The sequence below is a fragment of the Mustela nivalis genome (assembly GCF_964662115.1).
Source record: "Mustela nivalis genome assembly, chromosome: 2".
Lineage (NCBI taxonomy): Eukaryota > Metazoa > Chordata > Mammalia > Carnivora > Mustelidae > Mustela > Mustela nivalis.
The window spans coordinates 107636920-107658927 of NC_139021.1; the positions used below are offsets into that span (position 1 = coordinate 107636920).

At 40.4% G+C, this 22008-nt stretch overlaps 1 long non-coding RNA gene across 1 annotated transcript in view; it reads right to left on the minus strand.

Moving 5' to 3' along the window:
* LOC309859798 overlaps positions 1-8200 on the minus strand; it is a 144160-nt gene extending 135960 nt beyond the window's left edge. Inside the window, exon 1 of the long non-coding RNA XR_014308913.1 lies at positions 8148-8200. This is a non-coding gene — a long non-coding RNA (uncharacterized lncRNA). The remainder of the gene's footprint in view (positions 1-8147) is intronic.
* Between the last annotated feature and the right edge of the window lie 13808 nt (positions 8201-22008).

The window sequence follows — 22008 nt, forward strand, 5'->3', positions numbered from 1 at the left end:
TGAACTTGCTCTTACCCCTGCCCTTTTTCACGGACTCTTCATAAGGCTGGCTCCTTCTTGTCACCTGGCCCTGGCTCTGTCCTTGGAGGAACATTCCCAACCTGTCCTTCCTAAATAGTGTGTCTCTTCTATTTCAAAGAGCCCTTGACTTCCTCAAGCCCTTTGTACAATCCACCAAGACTTATATTCATTTCTTTAACACCTTCCTGTGCCTCCAAACCAAAGCTTCTAGAGAGCACGAACCTTGCTTGCCCTTTGTAAGATCTTCTTTCTGGCTTCTGAGAGCTTCAAGCATATAATAAGCACTCAAAAGAAAAACTGGGGAATGAGGCCTTCAGCAATTGGTCAAATTTCTCATTATAAAAAATTTAAAGGATAATTTACCAAGAATTTATGCCATGCTTGATGCAATGGAGAGTGTAGAACTTACTTATTTTTCATAAAAGCCATCTGAGAGGAAGGCACTATCATCCTGCCTTACAAACTGATGTAAATCCGTTGAGACAACAGGTGACTGTTGATCTTAGTGGGTTTGACACTAAAGCCATCCATTTAGACCTGTACTCTTCTTCCCTCTGTCCAGAAATAAGCATGAGAAATTCCCCCACTATATATGGGACAGCACCTGCAGGCTGGTGTCACCTTAGGGGTCTTATGGACACTACTGAAAACACTATCTTCTGTGTTCTAGCTCTTTAAGTTTTCCAAACCATTTGCTTTTGTTTTATTTCCTTTGATCTCTGTTCATGGGTTCATTCAACTACCTATCTGTTATGTCTCTCAGCAGACACCATCTGGACCAGAAAAAAGCTTAGATTTAAAATATGGAAAGTGTCAGTGCACAAGGACCAATAAGGACCTAGAACAATGAGGAGACGGAACCACTGACTCGACAGGGAGATTCAGATGTGACCACGGATGTGACATTTAGAGTGAACCCCGAATCTTGAAGAAAAGATAGGAAGCAACAAAAGAAAATCAGGATATTTCTGTGAGAAGCCCACCAGGTAGTTGGGTGGGTGTTGTTCCTGTTATAGAGTTTATTACACACACTAAGGCCCAGTGAGTAAGTATTTTGCCTTGAGTCACCTAACATAAGGTTATATAGGTACAACCATTCCTCCTGCCCTTGACTTCTCTCAACAGTACAGTCTCACTCAAAGACACTTTCCACACCACAGTCATGTTTTCATGTGTCCTAATTAAAGATACACACATTAATTGCATCGGTGGATTCTGATAACGTCTAACCCAAAGACTGTGTGGTCAAGGTGGTATCTGTGGAACAATTGGTACAACTCCTAAATTATGACTTTTCTTTCAGCAGCTTATAAATGGCTTTCTGTAATCGTTAGTAAAATCTCTTATGAGTATAAAAATAAGAGATCATAATAATTTAACACATATATTTTTCTAGTGTATATTTTGATATCCTCTTTTCATTTGATTTACATTCCATTAATCAGATTTTTAAAATATCCACCAGGTAGTTTAATATTACAAAATGTATTTGGTATGCTTATGCATGTGTATAGATGACTTGGCAATTCTTTTTCTTTCCCTAATGATTTTTTTCATCAGATACCTATGAATTGTGTACTTTGTTCCAGACAAGGGGTAGGCACTGGGGATAGAATAGCAATTGAACAAGGTGAAGCCCTTACAGTTACGGAGTTTACGTGTGTGTGTTGTGTGCCAGGGAAGAGATCTGACAAAGCCCATTGATCAGTAAGTCCTATGATGGGGATGACCATAGGGTTCCATTGCAGTGCATATAAAAGGACGAAGCCCAATACAGAGAAACGATAAGCACTGTCAGGAAAATACAGACTGAGCTGAGACCTGTGTATACATGAAGGACAGTTGCAAGGGGAAAAGGACAGTGAGCAGGGTGAGGGAGGTTAGAGGGGCTGATATAGTACAAAAGGCAATATGTTTCCTCATGGCCCTTAGCATATGCTGCACACTGGACCCTAACTCCTCTTTTCTAGTTTCTATGACTACGACAATTACCCCTAATGAATCAGAATTTAAGGTACTTATAAAGAAACAATTGGCCGATTGGCTGCATTGTTATGGCAAGAATTATGGGTCTCTTTACAAGATCCTTAGTGTTTAGATATACCACACTCTGACTCCAAACGCTTTTCAGCTACAATAAAAGGCCAAGGGAACACGTCCTGCATTCTCCTTTTGCAGGAGTACACATGATGACATGAAAAACGTGGTCAAGCTCTTTACCGCCTGCTGGGAACATAAATTCAGACTGCATTAGGATAGCGAGCAACACCTTCCCATTCCACATTGACCCTAGGAGATTGTGCGACTCTCTTTTCAAAAATCTCCTATTGTCAATGACAATCAACCAGAGCTGAGTGAAGCTGAGATATTAGAAACATAAGTATATGCAAATACTTGTGGTACTGGCTATGCCCTTTCTCCTAGTTTGCTCAAATCAAGCACTTCTGCTCAGTTTTATGATGGTACTTGGTGAAAAGTTGCTGTCATAGCCCACCGTTGTGTTCCTTCCGGCAATGATTATTTCTTCACAATTTCTGCAGGTAACATAAGTGCTACTGAAAAAATGATGATTCCTAAAAATAAATTTGCAAATTATCTTAAGAAGTCAAAACACAATTCTCTTTTTCTCTCACTATAAAGTATGGGTGCTCATGGTGGTTATAAAGGATAAGCTATGTTTTTAAATATTAAGTTTTTAACTACACAAGTCATTTATTAACACAGTTACATTGTTCAAACTCCAAGTAATGATTTTATATTAAAAAATGGCACCACCCACATGTTTTTAAAGGGCAGCAGCTGGGGTTTTCTGTGAGTTAGATCATTATCTGCTGAGTTAGAGACCCTGATCAAAGACCATAATAAAATGCTAATCCTTACCGATTACATTCATTTGCAGGAAGTTATGTAAGTATCCAGTCAGAAGAGTTTATGTGCCATATTTTTAAAGAACAAGAGGAGACCTTTTATTATCTTAGGTCCCTTTATCTGAGCTACACTACATAATCATTTGTCTTATACCTTTGGTTCAACATTCTTTATATGTTTAAGCTATCAAGAATCATTTTTAATGTTTCCTAAATCCCTTTTGGGCATGACTCCTTTGGCCAATATTTGTGGTTGTTAGAAATTAAAGGTGTGATCGCAATACTAAGTGAAAATTAATGCAGTATTTGATTTTTAGGTTTGTCCTCTGATAATTAGGTGATGTCCAGATATTAAGATTATGGAATCTAATCAGTGGCTGAGTAGTTCTGGCCATTATTGGAAGTTTTGTATATAAGAAGGAAATGCAACGTTCACCAAGATACTAAACATCAAGAGAAATACGAGCTTGTTTCTGAGGAGATCGTGAGTATAACTTCTGCTGGGCAAAATTTGTATTTGAATTATTGAACTCATTTTTTTCCTATAAACCCTTGAATTTTTTAAGAGCTTTAATATTTGTTGCATATTCATCTATATAAATGTATATATATAATGTGTATATATTTATCTATATAAATGTGTCTATTTAAGTTAAGGCTCATTCTTTAAAATCCTACTTATTTTTTTCTTGGATTTTTAATTTATATGTGAACTTATTAATTACTAGATGACAGATTTGCTTATTACTTCAGCATTTTTATAGTGAACGCCTAATGTGAACATTTATCTCTCATATTCTTCCCTCTGAGAAGCAAAAATTAGTCCTCTAGCATCATGAGTTAGCTGTAGTAATATACTATATTGAATAATTTAATTTTATCAAGTGCTATTGAATCAACCTTTATTAATACCATTGCTAAAATTCAGAGGCTACTAATGCATTTCTTCAAATTATACACCTCTCCAAATAACTTTAGGCCAAATTATATAAACCTCTGGTCAATGTCCCAAGCAGCATCTTATAGACGTTGGCCTTAGGCCATCCTAAAGAGGCATTATAGTGGAGAACATAATCATTGGAGACAGACTACCTAGTCTCAAACATGGGGTCAATTTCTTTCAAGCTACCTGTTGGCAAAGGCCTTTTTTTAGCCTCATCTCACTTATCCATAAAATGGGGATGGAAATGCTATCTACTGCATAGGGCTATCATGAGAATCAAATGGGATGACTGTAATAGTAGCTATTTATTCAGAGTTTATGATATGCCTTCCATGTTGTTAAGAACTTTCATTATCTTCGTGGGTTTGGATAATAACTTGGGGACATGCACCATTACTGGCTGTATTTTCTCAAAAAGGGAACAATCTCAGAGATGGTAACTCAACATGTGTGACACCCCACCCAGGACACAGTGAACCCTCTGCAGATGTTATTACTGATACCATCCTAGAGCTGGCCCATGGGCATTTTGAGTACACTTAACCTGCCCCTGAATACCTCTGAGCTCATGTTTATGACTGGGTTGTTGGGACATCCTATAAGTTAAACCATAGGTAAAGTGTCCTCACTTTACAATGCCAAATCACTTAATGAGGCAATAGAAGGTGAAAATTATGGCTCCTAGACATATTTGATCAGATCTTTCTGGTTTGAATGTGAAAACACTGTTGGTTGTTCTTTATGTATGAGTTTGTCCCTTTCTAAAATATCTTTGTAAAGACATGTAAAGACATTTGTAAGAGACACTACTATATCTAACCCTCAATAAAGAAGTGGTCAAACTTAGACCAGAGGGTCAGGTTGAGGTCTCGAGACCTTCAGTCTGGCTCTCCTGTAAGCTGCAAACTATACTAAGTGTTCTACATGTATGATGACAAATGGTTATACTGCCTTTGTTGAAACATCAGCAACTGAGAAATCACCTCTTTCCAAAGAATCCCACTTGAGTCCAATGACATGAATCTTACAAAGCTCTTCTCTATACAGAATGAAAATCTTTCCATGTGTGACCTCCGAATACTGCTCCTAGTACTCACTAGTTTCTTTCTTTCTTTCTTTTTTAAGATTATTTATTTCTTTACTTGCGAGAGAGAACATGAGTGGGTGGGAGGGGCAGAGGGAAAGGAAGTTGCAGACTCCCCACTGAGCAACGGAGCCTAATGTCGGGTCTTGACCACAGGATTCTAAGATCATGACCTGAGCCGAAGGCAGATGCTTAACCCACTGAGTTTCCCAGGTGCCCCAGCACTTAGTAGTTCCTTAACGAATATTTATTGAATGACTTATTTCAGACGCACTACAAATGAATTGATTTGAAACTGTCCTTCACATAACGTCTCTTCAAATATTTGGGGACAAACATTACTTCTCCCTTGAGGCTTTTTCACCAGCTTAATATCTGAAGACCTATAGTTGGTGATTACAACATAGAAGGGACTTCAGATGTTCTGGGTCTAATGTCAAATAGTCTGTCTATGCTGAGAAATAAGTGATAATTGCCATCACAAGATCAGAAAAGTAATGGGCTATGAAAGTGCTCCCTTGGAAAAGGTTTGTAAATTGCAATTTCTATAAAAATGCAAAAATGGTAAAGAACATCAGTTTAGTTCTAATAAGTTTGTGTATAAGCGGGATTCCTTATTTTCCTAGAGAAAATGCTGGCCAGCTGTCCCAACTACCACATGTTGACAAGCAAGACTGATAAATTTTAAATTGGATAACCCCAGTAACTCATAATAAGAAAAAAAAAATCATTCCTTTTATAACCAGCAGATTTTGTCACTGGGCAGTATGGCTTCATAACCAAGATGCCCAACAATTTTGGTGTTCTAGTTTTACTTTTCAAATGAGACCTTTTAAATTTTATAAATGGTACTACACAGACTGTATTAGATAAACCAAATGAACTGTATTCTGTGCCTTTTTTTTAATAACCAGCTCAGATAAATTTTTATATAAATACTTTCTCACTTTTTTCTCTTTGGGGAGTATTATAGTATTTCTTCTTCTTATTTTGTAATTTAAATACAATTGCTATATAACATTATATCCGTTTCAATGTACACCATTAATGAGTCAATATTTCTATATATTGCAAAATGATCACGAAACTAACTCTAGTTAACATCCGTCACCACATAGTTACAGAATTATTTGTTCTTGTGATGAAAGCCTTTAAGATCTACTCTCTTAGCAACTTTAAAAAATACCATACATTATTGTTATCAACTATAGTCCCCATGTTGTACGTTATATCCCCCTGACTTATTTATCTTATAGCTGGAAGTTTGTACTATTTAATTCACCTCTCTCATTTCATTCCCCCTCTACCTCCCTACCTCTGGTAAACACCCCTGTGTTCTCTGTATCCATGAGCTCAGTTGTTTAGGTTTTGTTTGGGGTTTTTTGTTTTTTTGTTTGAGATACCACACCTAAATGAGATCATATAGTATTCGTCTTTCTCTGTCTGACTTATTTCACTTAGCACGATGTCCTTGAGGTCTATCCATGTTGTCACAAAGGGCAAGATTTCCTTCTTTTTAACGGCTGAATAGTATTCCTGTGTGTGTGTGTGTGTGTGTGTGTGTGTGTGTGTGTGTGTGTGTGTGACATTTTCTTTATCCATTTTTCCATCACTGGACACTTACAGTGCTTCCATGTCTTAACTACCATAAATAATTCTGCAGTGAACATCAGTGAACATGGGGGTGCCAATATATTTTGAGTTAGTGTGTTTTTTCCCCTTTGGATAAATACTCACAAGTGGAATTGTTGAATTATATGACAGTTCTATTTATAATTCTTTTAAAGAACCTCCATACTGTTTGTGGACCAATTTACATTCCCACCAACAGTGCACGATGTCTCCCTTTTCTCCATACCCAGGTCAACACTTGTCATTTCTTGTCTTTTAGTGCCATTGTATTGCCTGTAAGGTGACTGTTACTGTATATTGTCTCTGTTCCTTACTGATCTACCACTTGTAGGCTCTCTCTTTGCTTAGAGGACCCCTTTCAATATTTCCTGTAGAGCTGGTTTGGTGTTTGCAAATTCTTTCAGTTTTTGTTTGTCCTGGAAGCTTTTAATCTCTCCTTCTATTTTCAATGATAGCCTAGCTGGATATAGTATTCTTGGCTGCATGTTTTTCTCGTTTAGTGCTCTGAAAATATCATGCCAGCTCTTTCTGGCCTGCCAGGTCTCTGTGGATAAGTCAGCTGCCAATCTAATATTAAAAGGGTGGCAACAACCCCAGGAAAATATGCTTTAACCAAATCAGAAGAGATCCAAAATTGTGATGGGGGAGAAAGGGTATAAAAAGAGGTTAAAAAAGAAAGAAAGAAAAAAAATAAAAAAATAAAAGAAAAGAATTAAAAAAAGAAATAGAATAAAGAAAAATATAAAAAAGAAAAAAGATATATATTAGATAAACTAGTTAAAAAACGTTAAAAAAGAAAAGGGTAAAAGTTAAAAAAAATTTTAGGAGAAGAAGAGAAAAAAAATGAAAAAGAAAAAAATTAAATTAACTGCAAGACTAAAAAAATCACAGGGAGAAAGCCATGAGTTCCGTGCTTTGCCTTCTCCTCCTCTGGAATTCTGCTGCTCTCCTTAGTATTGAAGCCACACTCCTTGGTAGGTGAACTTGGTCTTGGTTGGATTTCTTGTTGATCTTCTGGGGGAGGGGCCTGGTGTAGTGATTCTCTAGTGTCTTTGCCCCAGGCGGAATTGCACTGCCCTTACCAGGGGCCGGGCTTAGTAATCCGCTCGGGTTTGCTTTCAGAAGCTTTTGTTCCCTGAGCGCTTCTCGTAGAGTTCTGGAGGACGGGAATACAAATGGCGGCCTCCTGGTCTCCAGCTAGGAGTAGCCGAGAGCCCGGAGCCCCACTACTCAGTGCACCCTCAGAGAACTGCGCCCAGTTACTCCTGTCTGCCTGACCTCCAGCCACGCTCCGAGCTCACCGAGCCTGCGACCGGTTCAAGGTAACCCCTAGCTGTGATCTTACTGTCAGCTCTGTCTCTGTAGCCAGCTTTCCGGTTCCAATACCTGCAAGCTCTGCGACACTTAGACACCCCCGATCCTTCTGTGACCTCGCGTGGGCTTCGCCCCGGTTTAGCCTCTGGAGCGATGTCCCTCAGCAGAACAGAGTTTTAAAAGTCCTGATTTTGTGCTCCATTGCTCCACCACTTGCGGGGAGCCGGCACCTCCCCCCGGGGTCTACCTTCCTGTTGCTTTGGATTCACTTCTCTGCCGGTCCTACCTTTCAGAAAGTGGTTGTTTTTCTGTTTCCAGAATTGCTGTTCTTCTTCTCTTTGATCTGCTGATGGATTTGCAGGTGTTTGCAATCTTTAGATAAGCTATCTAGCTGATCTCCTGCTAGCTGTTGTAGTCTCAGCCTGCTACTTCTCCGCCATCTTGACTCCTCCCCAATAAATAAAATCTTAAAAAAAAAAGGCAAATTAACCCTCGCACAACTCTAAACTTACTCCTACCCAAACCCCTGACCCTAACCCTACCCCAAACCCCTAACCTTCACCTGTGACCCTAACCTGTGACCCTAAACCATGACTGTAAACTTGACTCCAACCCTGACCCTAGGTTGGGCTCAGATGGGTCTGTTCCCAGAGATCTGATGCCAAAGTCCCAGGTACTAGGGACACCTGAGCAAATCCAGAGGATTCCACCTGCCACTCAGAAGGAAACCATGCCATTTGGAACTCTGGAAATGATTCAGAGCAGGAGAAATCTGCATGCCCACCTAAGGCAACCCTCACATTCAGTGCCGGCTGGACTCAAACCTGGAGCCTGACTCAAACCCTGACCATGCCCTGAACTCAGCCCTTCAGTAGTCTTGCCACACAGTTGGCAGACTAAACCTGCCATAATCCTAGGCCCCAACCCTAACCCTAAATTGGCTTTTAAAGGATTATGCCCAGAGGTATGGCTCCAGATCCCCAGGGACTGGGGACACCTAAGTGAAGCAGAGGGCTCATCCTACAACAAAGTCAGAAATCATGCCTTTTGAACTGCAGAAAGGATTTAGAGAAGAAATCTGAATAAAATCTTGAACCAATCCCTGCTTATTTATAGTTCCATACCATACTGAATGCAAAGCCTGAGCCTGATACTCTCCTTAACTCTTGCCCTCAATTCAGACATCTGGGAAGGTCTCCACACCTAAGCAGATCACACCTTCCATGCTCCTGGGACCACCCCTATCCTAGATTAAGACATAGGTATAAACATGAACACAACTTTCTACCGAAAGGACATACAAGAGATCAAGTGACCCATGAAAAAGTGCTCCACATCACTTAGCATCAGGGAAATACAAATCAAAACCACAATGAGATACCACCTTACAACAGATGGCATGGCTAAAATTATCAAGTCAGGGAAAAACAAATGTTGGCGAGGACATGGTGAAAGGGGAACCCTCTTACACTGCTGGTGGAAAAGCAAGCTCGTACAGCCACTCTGCCAAATGTTATCAAGTTTCTCCAAGAACTTAAACACAGAGCTACCCTATGACCCAAAAATTGCACTACTAGGTATTTACCCCAAAGACACAGATTGAATGAAATGTAGTGGCACCTGCTCCCCAATGTTCATTACAGCATTATCCTCTCTAGCCAAAGTATGAAAAGAGCACAGATGTTCATGGACAGATGAATGGATAAAGAAGATGTGGTTCATATCTACAACAGAATACTATTCGGTCAAGAGAGGATGAAGACTTATCATCACATCCACCTGGATGGAATTGGGGGGTGTTATGCTGAGCAAAATAAGTCTATCAGAGAAAGACAGTTGGTTTATGGGTTCACTCCTATGCGAAATAGAAGGAAAACCACAGATGATCAGAGGGGAAGGGAGGGAAAGCTGAATGGGAAGTCATCAGAAAGGGAGAAAAACCATGGGAGATTCTTCAGTACAGAAACAAACTGTTGGGTTTGTTACAGTAACAAACTGAGGGTTCCTGGAGGGGAGGTAGCTAGGGGATGCGGTAACTAGGTGATGGACCTTAAGGAGGGCACGGGATGCAATGAGCACTGGGTGTTACACACACCTGATCTATTATTGAACACTATATATGAAACTAATGATGCACTCTAAGTTGGCTCATTGAATTTAAGTTAAACAAAAAGAACTCAAGCAAACACTCCTAAAAATCTATATGGAACCAGCAAAGATTCTGAACAGCCAACTCAATACTGAGAAAGTAAAACAAAGCTGGAGGAGTCACAATTCCAGATTTCAAGTTCTACTACAAAGCTGTAGTCATCCTAACAGAATGGTCCTGGCACAAAAATACACACAGCAACCAAGGGAACAGGACAGAAACTCAGATATAAACTGGCAGTTGTGTGCCAAATTAATCTTCCCCAAAGCAGGCAAGAATATCAAAAAGGAAAAAAGACAGTCTTTACAACAAATGGTTTTGGAAAACTGGACAGCCACGCACAAAATAATGCAGTTACTCTGCTTCCTTACACCATACAGACAAATAAACTCAAAACAGTTTCAAGACCTCAGTGAAAGACCTGGAACCATTAAAACCCTACAAGAGGGCTCAGACAGTAACTTCTTGACATGGACCAAGCAGCATTTTTCTAGACTGTCTCCTGAGGTAAAGGAAAGAAAAGCAAAAATAAACTACTGAGACTATATATATATATATATATGTAAGTTTCCACACAGGAGAACTAGGAAGACCCTACTGAAAGGGAGAAGATATTTGCAAATATCCTATGCAATAGAGGGATAGTGTCCAAAATATATAGAATGGATACAACTCAACACCTCCAAAACAAGTAATCTGGTTAAAAAATGGTCTGAAGACATGAACAGATATTTTTCTGAAGAAGAAATAGAGATGGCCAATGGTCCCATGAAAAGCTGTTTCACCATCACCCAAGCTCAGGAAAATGCAAACCAGAAGTATAATGAGATATTGCCACATACTGTCAGAACGCCTCCCATCAACAGCACAAGGAACAGCAGGTGCTAGGAGGGTGTGGTAAAAGGGGACCCTCATGCACAGTTGGTGGAACAACAACCTGCTGCATCCGCTCTGGAAAACAGTATGGAGGGTCCTCAAGGCGTTAAACATAGAGTTGCCCTGGATCCAGCAACAACACTACTGGGTATTTACCGAAAGCACATGAAAACAAGAACACAAAAGGATACATGCACCCCTTTGTTTCTTGCAGCATTATTTACAAGATCAAAATACAACCCAAGTGTCTGTTGATAAAGTGATAAATGAAATGAGATGTGTACACACACACACACACACACACACACACACACACACACACGGGAATATTACTCAGGCAAAAAAGTAATAAAATCTTGCCATTTGCAGCCACATGGCTGGAACTAGAGAAGGTTATCCTAAGTGAAATTAGTCAGTCAGAGAAAGACAATACCATATGATGTGACTCTTGTGTAGAATTGAAGAAACAAACACATACATAAAGGAGAAAAAAGAGACAAACCAAAATACAGATTCCTTTTTAAAAAATTTCTTTTCGGCATAATAGTATTCATTGTTTTTGCACCACACCCAGTGCTCCATGCAACATGTGCCCTCCTTAATACCCACCACCTAGCTCCCCCAACCTTCCTCCCCCTGCCCCTTCAAAACCCTTAGATTGTCTTTTAGAGCCCATAGTCTCTCATGGTTCACCTCCCCTTCCAATTTCCCTCAACTCCCTTCTCCTCTCCATCTCCCCATGTCCTCCATGTTATTTGTTATGCTCCACAAATAAGTGAAACCATATGATAATTGACTCTCTCTGCTTGACTTATTTCACTTAGCATAATCTCTTCCAGTCCCGTCCGTGTTGCTACAAAAGTTGGGTATCCATTCTTTCTGATGGAGGCATAATACTCCATAGTGAATATGAACCACATCTTCCTTATCCATTTGTCTGTTAAAGGGCATCTTGTTTCTATCCACAGTTTGGCAACCGTTGCCTTTGCTGCTATAAACATTGGGGTACAGATGGCCCTTCTTTTCACTACATCTGTATCTCTGGGGTAAATACCCACTAGTGCACTTGCAGGGTCATAGGGAAGCTCTATTTTTAATTTCTTAAAGAATCTCCACACTGTTCTCCAAAGTGGTTTCACCAACTTGCATTCCCACCAACAGTGTAAGAGGGTTCCCTTTCTCCACATCCTCTCCAACACACGTTGTTTCCTGTCTTGCTAATTTTGGCCATTCTAACTGGTGTAAGGTGGTATCTCAATGTGGTTTTAATTTGAATCTCCCTAATGGCTAGTGATGATGAACATTTTATTCATGTGTCTGATAGCCATTTGTATGTCTTCATTGGAGAAGTGTCTATTCATATCTTCTGCCCATTTTTTGATGTGATTATCTGTTTTGTGTGTGTTGAGTTTGAGAAGTTCTTTATAGATCCTGAATATCAACTTTTGTCTGTACTGTCATTTGCAAATATATTCTCCCATTCCGTGGGTTGCCTCTTTGTTTTGTTGACTGTTTCCTTTGCTGTGCAGAAGCTTTTGATCTTGATGAAGTCCCCAAAGTTCATTTTTGCTTGTTTCCTTTGCCTTTGGAGACATATCTTGAAAGAATTTGCTGTGGCTGATATCAAAGAGGTTACTGTCTATGTTATCCTCTAGGATTCTGATGGATTCCTGTCTAGCATTGAGGTCTTTTATCCATTTTGAGTTTATCTTTGTGTATGGTGTAAGAGAATGGTCGGGTTTCATTCTTCTACATATAGCTGTCCAATTTTCCCAGCACCATTTATTGAAGAGACTGTGTTTTTTCCACTGTATATTTTTTCCTGCTTTGTTGAAGATTATTTGAGCATGGAGTTGTGGGTCCATATCTGGGCTCTCTCTCTGTTCCACTGGTGTATGTGTCTGTTTTGATGCCAGTACCATGCTGTATTGGTGATCACAGCTTTGTAGTAAAGCTTGAAATCAGGTAACGTGATGCCACCAGTTTTATTTTTGTTTTTTCAACATTTCAACATTTCCTAGCAATTCGGGGTCTCTTCTGATTCCATACAAACTTTAGGATTATTTTCTCCAGCTCTTTGAAAAATGGCGGTGGAATTTTGATCAGAATGGCATTAAAAGTATAGAGTGCTCTAGGCAGTATAGACATTTTAACAATGTTTATTCTTCTGTTCCAAGAGAATGAAATAGTCTTCCATCTTTTTGTGTCTTCTTCAATTTCTTTCAGGAGTATTCTGTAGTTCCTCAAGTACAGATCATTTACCTCTTTGGTTAGGTTTATTCTCAGGTATCTTATGGTTCTTGGTGCTATAGTAAATGAAATCAATTCTCTAGTTTCCCTTTCTGTATTTTCATTGTTAGTGTATAAGAAAGCCACCGATTTCTGTACATTGACTTTGTATCCTGCCACATTACTGAATTGCTGTATGAGTTCTAGTAGTTTGGGGGTGGAGTCTTTTGGGTTTCCCATATAAGGAATCATGTCATCTGCAAAGAGAGAGAGTTTGACTTCTTCATTGCCAATTTGGATACCTTTTATTTCTCTTTGTTGTTCTCTTTGTTGATTTCTGTTTCTAGGATTTCAAATACTATGTTGAACAAGAGTGGTGAGAGTGGGCATCCTTGTCATGTTCCTGATCTCAACAGGAAGGCTGCGAGCTTTTCCCATTGAGGATGATATTTGCTGTGGGTCTTTCATAGATAGATTTGATGAAGTTCAGGAATGTTCCCTCTATCCCTATACTTTGAAGCATTTTAATCAGGAACGGATGCTGGATTTTGTCAAATGCTTTTTCTGCATCAATTGAGAGAACCATGTGGTTCTTCTTTCTTCTCTTATTGATTTGTTCTATCACATTGATTGATTTGCGAATGTTGAACCATCCTTGTAACCCAGGGATGAATTGCACCTGGTCATGGTGGCTAATCTTTTTAATGAGCTGTTGGATCTTATTTGCTAGGATCTTGTTGAGAATCTTAGCATCCATATCACCAGTGATATTAGTCTGAAATTCTCCTTTTTGGTGGGGTCTTTGCCTCGTTTGAGGATCAGGGTAATGCTGGCTTCATACAAAGAGTCTGGAAATTTTCCTTCTGCTTCCATTTTTTGAGACAGCTTCAGGAGAATAGGTGTTATTTCTTCTTTGAAAGTCCAGTAGAATTCCCCAGGGAATCCATTAGGCCCTGGGCTCTTGTTTTTTGGGAGATTTTTGATCACTGCTTCAATCTTGTCACTAGATATCGGCCTATTCAGGTTGTCAATTTCTTCCTGGTTCAATTTTGGGAGTTTATAGCTTTCCAGAAATGCATCCATATCATCTAGGTTGCTTAACATATTGGCACATAACTGTTGATAATAACTTCTGATGATTGTTTCTACTTCCTCAATTAGTTGTGATCTCTCCCTTTTCATTCATAATTTTATGAATTTGGGCTTTCTCTCTTTTCTTTTGGATTGCTGTGGCCAATGGCTTATCCATCTTATTGATTCTTTCAAAAAACCAGCTTCTAGTTTTATTGATACATTCTACTGTATCTGTAGTTTCTACCTCATTGGTCTCTGCTCTAATCTTGATCATTTCCCTTCTTATGTGTGGAGTTGGTTTGATTTCTTGTTGATTCTCCAGTTCTTTAAGGTGTAGAGACAGCTGGTGTATTCTGGATTTTTCAATTTTTTTGAGGGAGGCTTGGATGGCTATGTATTTCCCCCTTAGGACCGCCTTTGCTGTATCCCATAGGTTTGGGACTGAAGTGTCTTCATTCTCATTGGTTTCCATGAATTGTTTCAGTTCTTCTTTGATTTCCTGGTTGATCCAAGCACTCTTAAGCAAGGTGGTCTTTAGCTTCCAGGTATTTGAGTTCCTCCCCAACTTTTCCTTGTGATTGAGCTCCAGTTTCAAAGCATTGTGATCTGAGAATATGCAGGGAATAATATCAGTCTTTTGGTATCTGTTGAGTCCTGATTTGTGACCCAGCATGTGGTCTATTCTGGAGAAGGTTTCATGTGCACTTTAGAAGAATGAGTATTCTGTTGTTTTAGGGTGGAATGTTCTCTATATATCTATGAGGTCCATCTGGTCCAATGTGTCATTCAATGCTCTTGTTTCTTTATTTATTTTCTGCTTGGATGATCTGTCTATTACTGAGAGAGGCATGTTAAGATCTCTTACTATTAATGTATTCACATCAATATGACTCTTTATCTTGATTAATAGTTTTCTTATGTAATTGGCTGCTTCCATATTGGGGCATAGATATTTACAATTGTTAGATCATCTTGGTAGGTAGTCCCTTTAAGAATTATGTAGTGTCCTTCTGTATCTCTGACTACAGTCTTTAGTTTAAAATCTAATTTATCTGATATGAGAATCACTACCCGGCCTTCTTTTGAGGCCCATTGGCATGAAAGATGCTTCTCCATCCCTTCACTTTCAGTCTGGGTGTATCCTTAGGTTCAAAATGGGTCTCTTGTAGACAACATATGGATGGGTCCTGTCATTTTATCCAATCTGCAACCTTGTGTCATTTTATGGGCGCATTTAGGCCATTCACATTGAGAGTGATTATTGATAGATATGTTTTTTTGACATTGTGTTACCTTTGAAGTCTTTCTTTCTGTAGATTGTCTTTATAATTCTGTTCAATAATATTCTTAGGATTTTTACTATTTTATAGAACCCCCCCTTAATATTTCCTGCAGTGTCAGCTTGGTGGTCTCATACTCTTTTAAGCCTTGCCGGTCTTAGAAACTCTTTATCTCCTCATCCATTTTGAGTGTCAGTCTTGCTGGATAAAGTATTCTTGGCTGCATGTTCTTCTTATTTAGTGCCCTGAATATATCTTGCCAGCCCTTTCTGGCTCTCCAGGTTTCTGTGGACAGGTATGATGTTATTCTGATGGGCTTTCCTCTGTACATAAGGAGCTTCTTTGTCCTAGCTGCCTTCAAGAGGGCCTGCCTACAATTATAATTCTTCATTCTTACTATTAGGTGTCTGGAGGACTTTCAAGAATCTATAATCTTGGGGTGGGGACCATTCTGCCTCTAGTACATGAACGCTGGTTCCATTTGTGAGATTGGGAAAATTTTCATGGAAAAATTGTTCCACTATTTCTTCTAGACTTCTTTCTTTTTCCTCCCTTTCAGGGATTCCAATAATTCTGATGTTGGAACATTTCATGGCATCATTTATTTTCCTGATTCTGTTTTTGTGGCTTCTAAGCTGTTTGTTCCAGGCTTCCTCCTGATCCTTTCTCTCTGTTTGTCCTCCAGATCACTAATTCTATCTTCTGTCTCAGTTACCCTAGCTTTTAGAGAATTTATATTAGATTGGAACTCATTGACAGCATTGTGAACATCATCCCTGGTGGCTTTCGGTTCTGCCCTAATCAATTCCGTTTGGTCATCCATGGCTTTTTCCAACCTAGCTATTGCCTGGATAATTGTTAGCCTGAATTTCCTTTCAGGCATATTGTCTATGCAGATAGCCATTAGTTCTGTTGCAAAAGGCCCATCCTCTGAGTTTTTCTTCTGTTGGGCATTCCTCCTCCTCATCATTTTGGTGAGTGATGGCTGAATGGATGTAGCTGGATATATCAACCATGGTGCAGTCAAGGTGCACCCTGGAATGGTTCTGAGCAATCAGGAGTCCCCACTCAAATGAGAGAAAAAAGAAAAGAAAAAGAAAAGAGAGAGAGAGGAGAAAAAAAGGCAAGATAAAAGAGAAGGCTTAGCCCAAATGGGCCCCAAGGGGTACGATTTATGAAGTATACAAAAGCAGGAAAACAAAAATACTGATAAAAGTATATGACAAGAGAAAAAATATATATATAAAAGCAAAAAAAAAAAAAAAAAGAAACTCATCAAAAAGAACCCCAAGTATAAGATTTGTATACTATCAGGACAAACAAAAATACACAGAAACACTGGGGGAAGAAAAAGATGGGAGAGTGGTTATAAATTCTCAGTGTGGGCAAGGAAGGTTATTTTGATTCTTCTTGGATGTATCTTGATATCTTTGTTAAAGGACTCAGCTTTCCTAAGATAAAGGGGGATTAAAAATTGGTTTACCTATAGGGGTAGCATTGATTGGGGGAAGGGTATTACCTTGAAGTTTAACTTTATATGAATATTTAAAAATAAAAATAAAAAAACTAAACTAAACTAAAATTTAAAAAGTTAAAAAATAGGAAAGAAAAAGAAAAACATGGACATATGTATCAAAAACTTCAGGTTAAAATGTTATTATGGAATTTGATGTACTAGATATCTCACTGTGATGGTAAATTGATTAAAAAATTATCTATATAAAATTTAAAAAAATGAACCAGAATAGTGGGAATGAATTAAAAATAAAAGTTGTATCTATGAAGTAGTGGTGGTTGTTCTCTTGTTGTCTTTTTTTTCCTGGTTGGTTTTCTGGGAAGGGGCCTGCCACATGGGTTTTCAGGCAGTGTTCCCTGAGTTAAGTCCTCCCGCCCCCCTCAAGGTGGTGGGCTCTGAGGAAACCAGTTTTTCAGGCTTTTGTTCTCTGGAGGTTTTTATGTTTTTTCATTTGTTTTCTCTCACCTGACAGCTTTTGATGGCTTTTGGAGGTTTAGAGGAAGGGAGACTGCACCCTGACCTCCCTCTCAGAGAGAAACCTCAGTCTGTTCCCCCGTGGGTGCTACAAAGCACATAAGTTCCCCCTCAGCCACTGGCAGAGCACGTTCCTAGTCGTGGTCCCTGGGGACACAGGAACTCCTGCTTGTATCCAAAACCAGGACAGTGGTGGCTGTCTGGGCAGCTCCGGACCACCTGAGAGTTTCCAAGCAGTGATCACACACTGAGATTTTTCCACTGGCCTGGGCTGGGAGTGCCTGGTCTTTCCTGGTCCGAGAGCGCTGGGCTGGCGCCTTTGCGCACCTCTCTCAGGGGAGGGTGTGGGGTGCATGTGTCTCAGGCTCTGATAGCGTAGCACAGTGCTCATGTGGAGAGTGCAAAAAGGCTGTGCTTCTGCCAGCTGGCAAGGCTCCCAGCCCCTCATGGGAGCTGGACCCCATGCGTTCTCAGGCGCTCTGGCGGCTCAGGGACCAAGACCTGGTTTCTCCGCTGCACTTTCTCTGGCTCAGCACCAGGGGTGGCTGTCCAGGGTCCGGGGACTTAAGTCCCTGTCCCTAACCACCCTGATTCCCACAATTTCCCCCCATGATCCTTTGCTTTGTTTGAGTGCTTTCAACCAGAGTCCAAGTTAATGCTGGCCCCCAGATGCAGGGTACCCTCGTATTGGGGTATTACTTTCCAATGGGTCACCTCTGGTGGCTCTATCCCCCTTTTGTTTATCTTCTGATGTCAGTCCAATGTTCCCACTCCACTTTACCTGCCCACTGGTGTCTTCTGCCCCTGTAGAGATCCAGATGTGTGTAATTTTGATCTCAGGCTGATTTCATGGGTGATCAGAGTTCTTTGGTAGGTAATCAGCTCACTTTAGGGTATAGGTTGAAATGGCGCCTCCTCCTACTTCCCTGCAATCTTGTCTCCCCCCAAAATACAGATTCTTAACAACAGAGAACAAACCGATGATCACAAAAGGGTAGGTGGCTGGAGGGATGAGTGAAACAGATGAAGGGGACTGAGAGCACACTTTTCTGGATGAGCAGAGTGATACAGAGAATTACTGACTCATGCTATTCTACACCTGAAACTCATATAGCACTGTATGTCAACTCAATTGGAATTAAAATAAACAATAAAAAGATTTTTCTTTCGGGGTGCCCAAGTGGCTCAGTGCATTGGGCCTCTGCCTTTGGCTCAGGTCATGATCTCAGGGTCCTAGGATTGAGCCCCGCAGCAGGTTCTTTGCTCAGCAGGGAGCCTGCTTCCCCCCTCTGTCTCTCTGCCTACTTGTGATCTCTGTCTGTCAAATAAAGTATTTAAAATAATGTATTTAAAGTATTTAAAACAAAATAATAAAGTATTTAAAACAAAAACAAAATAAAACAAACAAACAAACAAACAAACAAAACAAAGAGAGAGCCTAAAAGTAACAGACCAGAAAGGAACACAGACAATATACAGTAAGAGTCACCTTACAGGCAATACAATGGCACTAAATTAATATCTTTCAATGGTTACCCTGAATATAAATGGGCTAAATGCCACAATCAAAAGACACAGGGTATCAGAATGAATGAAAAAAAAAAAAAACACAACAAGACACATCAATACGTTATCCACAGGAAAGTCATTTTAGACCCAAAGACACTTCCAGATTTAAAGTAGTGGGGGCGGGGTAGAAAAAATTTACCATGCTAATGGACATCAAAAGAAAGCTGGGGGTGACAACCCTTCTATCAGATAAATTAGACTTTAACCCAAAGACTACAATAAGAGATGATGAAGAACACCATATCATATTTAACGGTTCTATCCAGCAAGAAGATCTAACAATTGTAAATATCTATGCCCCTAACATGGGAGAAGCCAATTATATGAACCAATTAATAACAAAACCAAGGAAACACATTGACAATAATACAATAATAGTAGGAGATTTTATCATCCCCCTCACTGAAATAGATCATCTAAGCAAAAGATCAACAAGGAAATAAAGGATTTTTTAAAAAAGATTTTATTTATTTATTTGACAGACAGAAATCACAAGTAGGCAGAGAGGCAGGCAGAGAGACAGAGGGGGAACCAGGCTCCTTGCTGAGCAGAGATCTGGATGTGGGGCTTGATCCCAGGACCCTAAGATCATGATCTGAGCTAAAGGCAAAGGCTTTAACACACTAAACCACCCAGGCGCCCCAAATAAGGGTTTTAAATGACACACTGGACCAGATGGACATCACAGATATACTTTGAACATTCCATTCCAAAAAAACAGAATACACATTCTTCTCTAGTGCACAGGATACACTTTCCAGAATAGATCATATCCTGGGTCACAAATCAGGTCTCAACTGGTACCAAAAGATTAGGATCATTCCCTGCATATTTTCAGACCACAATGCTTTGAAACTAGAACTCAACCACAGAGGAAAGTTGGAAAGTACTCAAATACATGGAGGCTAAAGAGCGTCATACTAAAGAATGAATGGGTCAACCATGAAATTAAAGAAGAATTTAAAAATTCATGGAAACACCTTACACCAGTTAGAATGGCCAAAATTAGCAAGACAGGAAACAACATGTGTTGGAGAGGATGTGGAGAAAGGGGAACCCTCTTACACTGTTGGTGGGAATGCAAGTTGGTGCAGCCTCTTTGGAGAACAGTGTGGAGATTCCTCAAGAAATTAAAAATAGAACTTCCCTATGACCCTGCCATTGCACTCCTGGGTATTTACCCCAAAGATACAGATGTAGTGAAAAGAAGGGCCATCTGTACCCCAATGTTTATAGCAGCAATGGTCACAGTCGCCAAACTGTGGAAAGAACCAGGATGCCCCCCTTCAACAGATGACTGAATAAGGAAGATGTGTTCCATATACACTATGGAGTATTATGCCTCCATCAGAAAGGATGAATACCCAACTTTTGTAGCAACATGGACAGGACTGGAAGAGATTATGCTGAGTGAAATAAGTCAAGCAGAGAGAGTCAATTATCATATGGTTTCACTTATTTGTGGAGCATAACAAAAATCATGGAGGACATGGGGAGTTAGAGAGAAGGGGGTTGAGGTAAATTGGAAGGGGAGGTGAATCAAGAGAGACTATGGACTCTGAAAAACAATCTGAGGGGTTTGAAGTGGTGGTGGGGTGGGAGGTTGGGGTACTAGGTGGTGGGTATTATAGAGGGCACGGATTGCATGGAGCACTGGGTGTGGTGAAAAAATAATGATACTGTTATGCTGAAAATAAATAGATGAAAAAAATTCATGAAAGCAAATGATAAAGAAAACACAACTGTTCAAAAATCTTTGGGACACAGCAAAGGCAGTCCTAAGAGGAAAGTATATACAAGGCTTTCTCAAGAAACAAGAAAGATCTCAAGTACACAACCTAACCCTACACCTAAAGGAGCTGGAGAAAGAACAGCAAAGAAAGCCTAAACCCAGCATGAGAATAGAAAGATTGAGAAGAAATCAATGAAATAGAAACCAAATGAACAGTAGAACAGATCAACAAAACTAGGAGCTGGTTCTTTGAAAGAATTAATAAGAATTAGTAAGATTAATAAAACTCCTGGCCAGACTTATCAAAAAGAAAAGAGATGGGAACAAGCCTTAAAGCAAGAGATCCATTCATTCCCCCACAGAGGCCAGCCCCATCCCTGGGCGCCCCAGCCGCCTGAAAAGTCGGAGGCGGACTCCCGGCCAGAACCCCTGCCTCAACTCTGCTCCAGGAACGCTCCCCTGCGCCGGGGTCCCCATTGTGCTGCGTCAATTCAGTGCATTTTCTGGGTGGCGGCCACCTTCCCTGAGCAAGAAAGAGCTCTTGGCCACAGCAAACTGGGCGGTCCCCAGGGCTGCCCAATGCCAGCCAATTCTCATGAGCGTTCTGCCCAAATCAATCCTGATCCTGAGTCCTGAGTCCTTCGCCACAATTTCCTCTACCACCCTGGTTAAATGGTGCCTTTCAGAGCTGTATACAAGCCTTGATACATTTCTGCCCCCACTGAGGCCAGGCCCATCCTTGGGCACCCTAGCCACCTGAAAAGTCAGAGACAGACGCTCAGTCACCACTCCTCCCTCAACTCTGCTCTGGGAAAGCTTCTGTTCTCAATACTGTTGCCAGGATGGTCCAGTGAAATGGGGTCCCATAGGGTCTGGCCCTGCAATGGCTTTCTGCCACCCTACTGTCACCTCCCTGAGGTCATGTCTTAAGCCGTATCCTATGGCCACAGGGCCTTGTTGCTGCTCCTGGACATACCTGGTATGTTCCTGCCCCAAGGGCTTTGCATTTGCTTTTCCTTCCTTTTAGAAGGTTTTTGATATGAGATCACACACCTTCTTTTTAACCTGACTCAAACATCACCATCCTAGCGAAGTCCCACCTGGACCCTATAGGAATAGCAAGCACCACTGTCACCTCCCCTTCAGCACCCCAGCCCTGTCTCCTGCTTTATATTTCCAGAGCAGTTATCACAGTCACCAGCCCATCTCAGCAAGGGGGAAACGGAGGCCTACTCAGATTGTTTCACC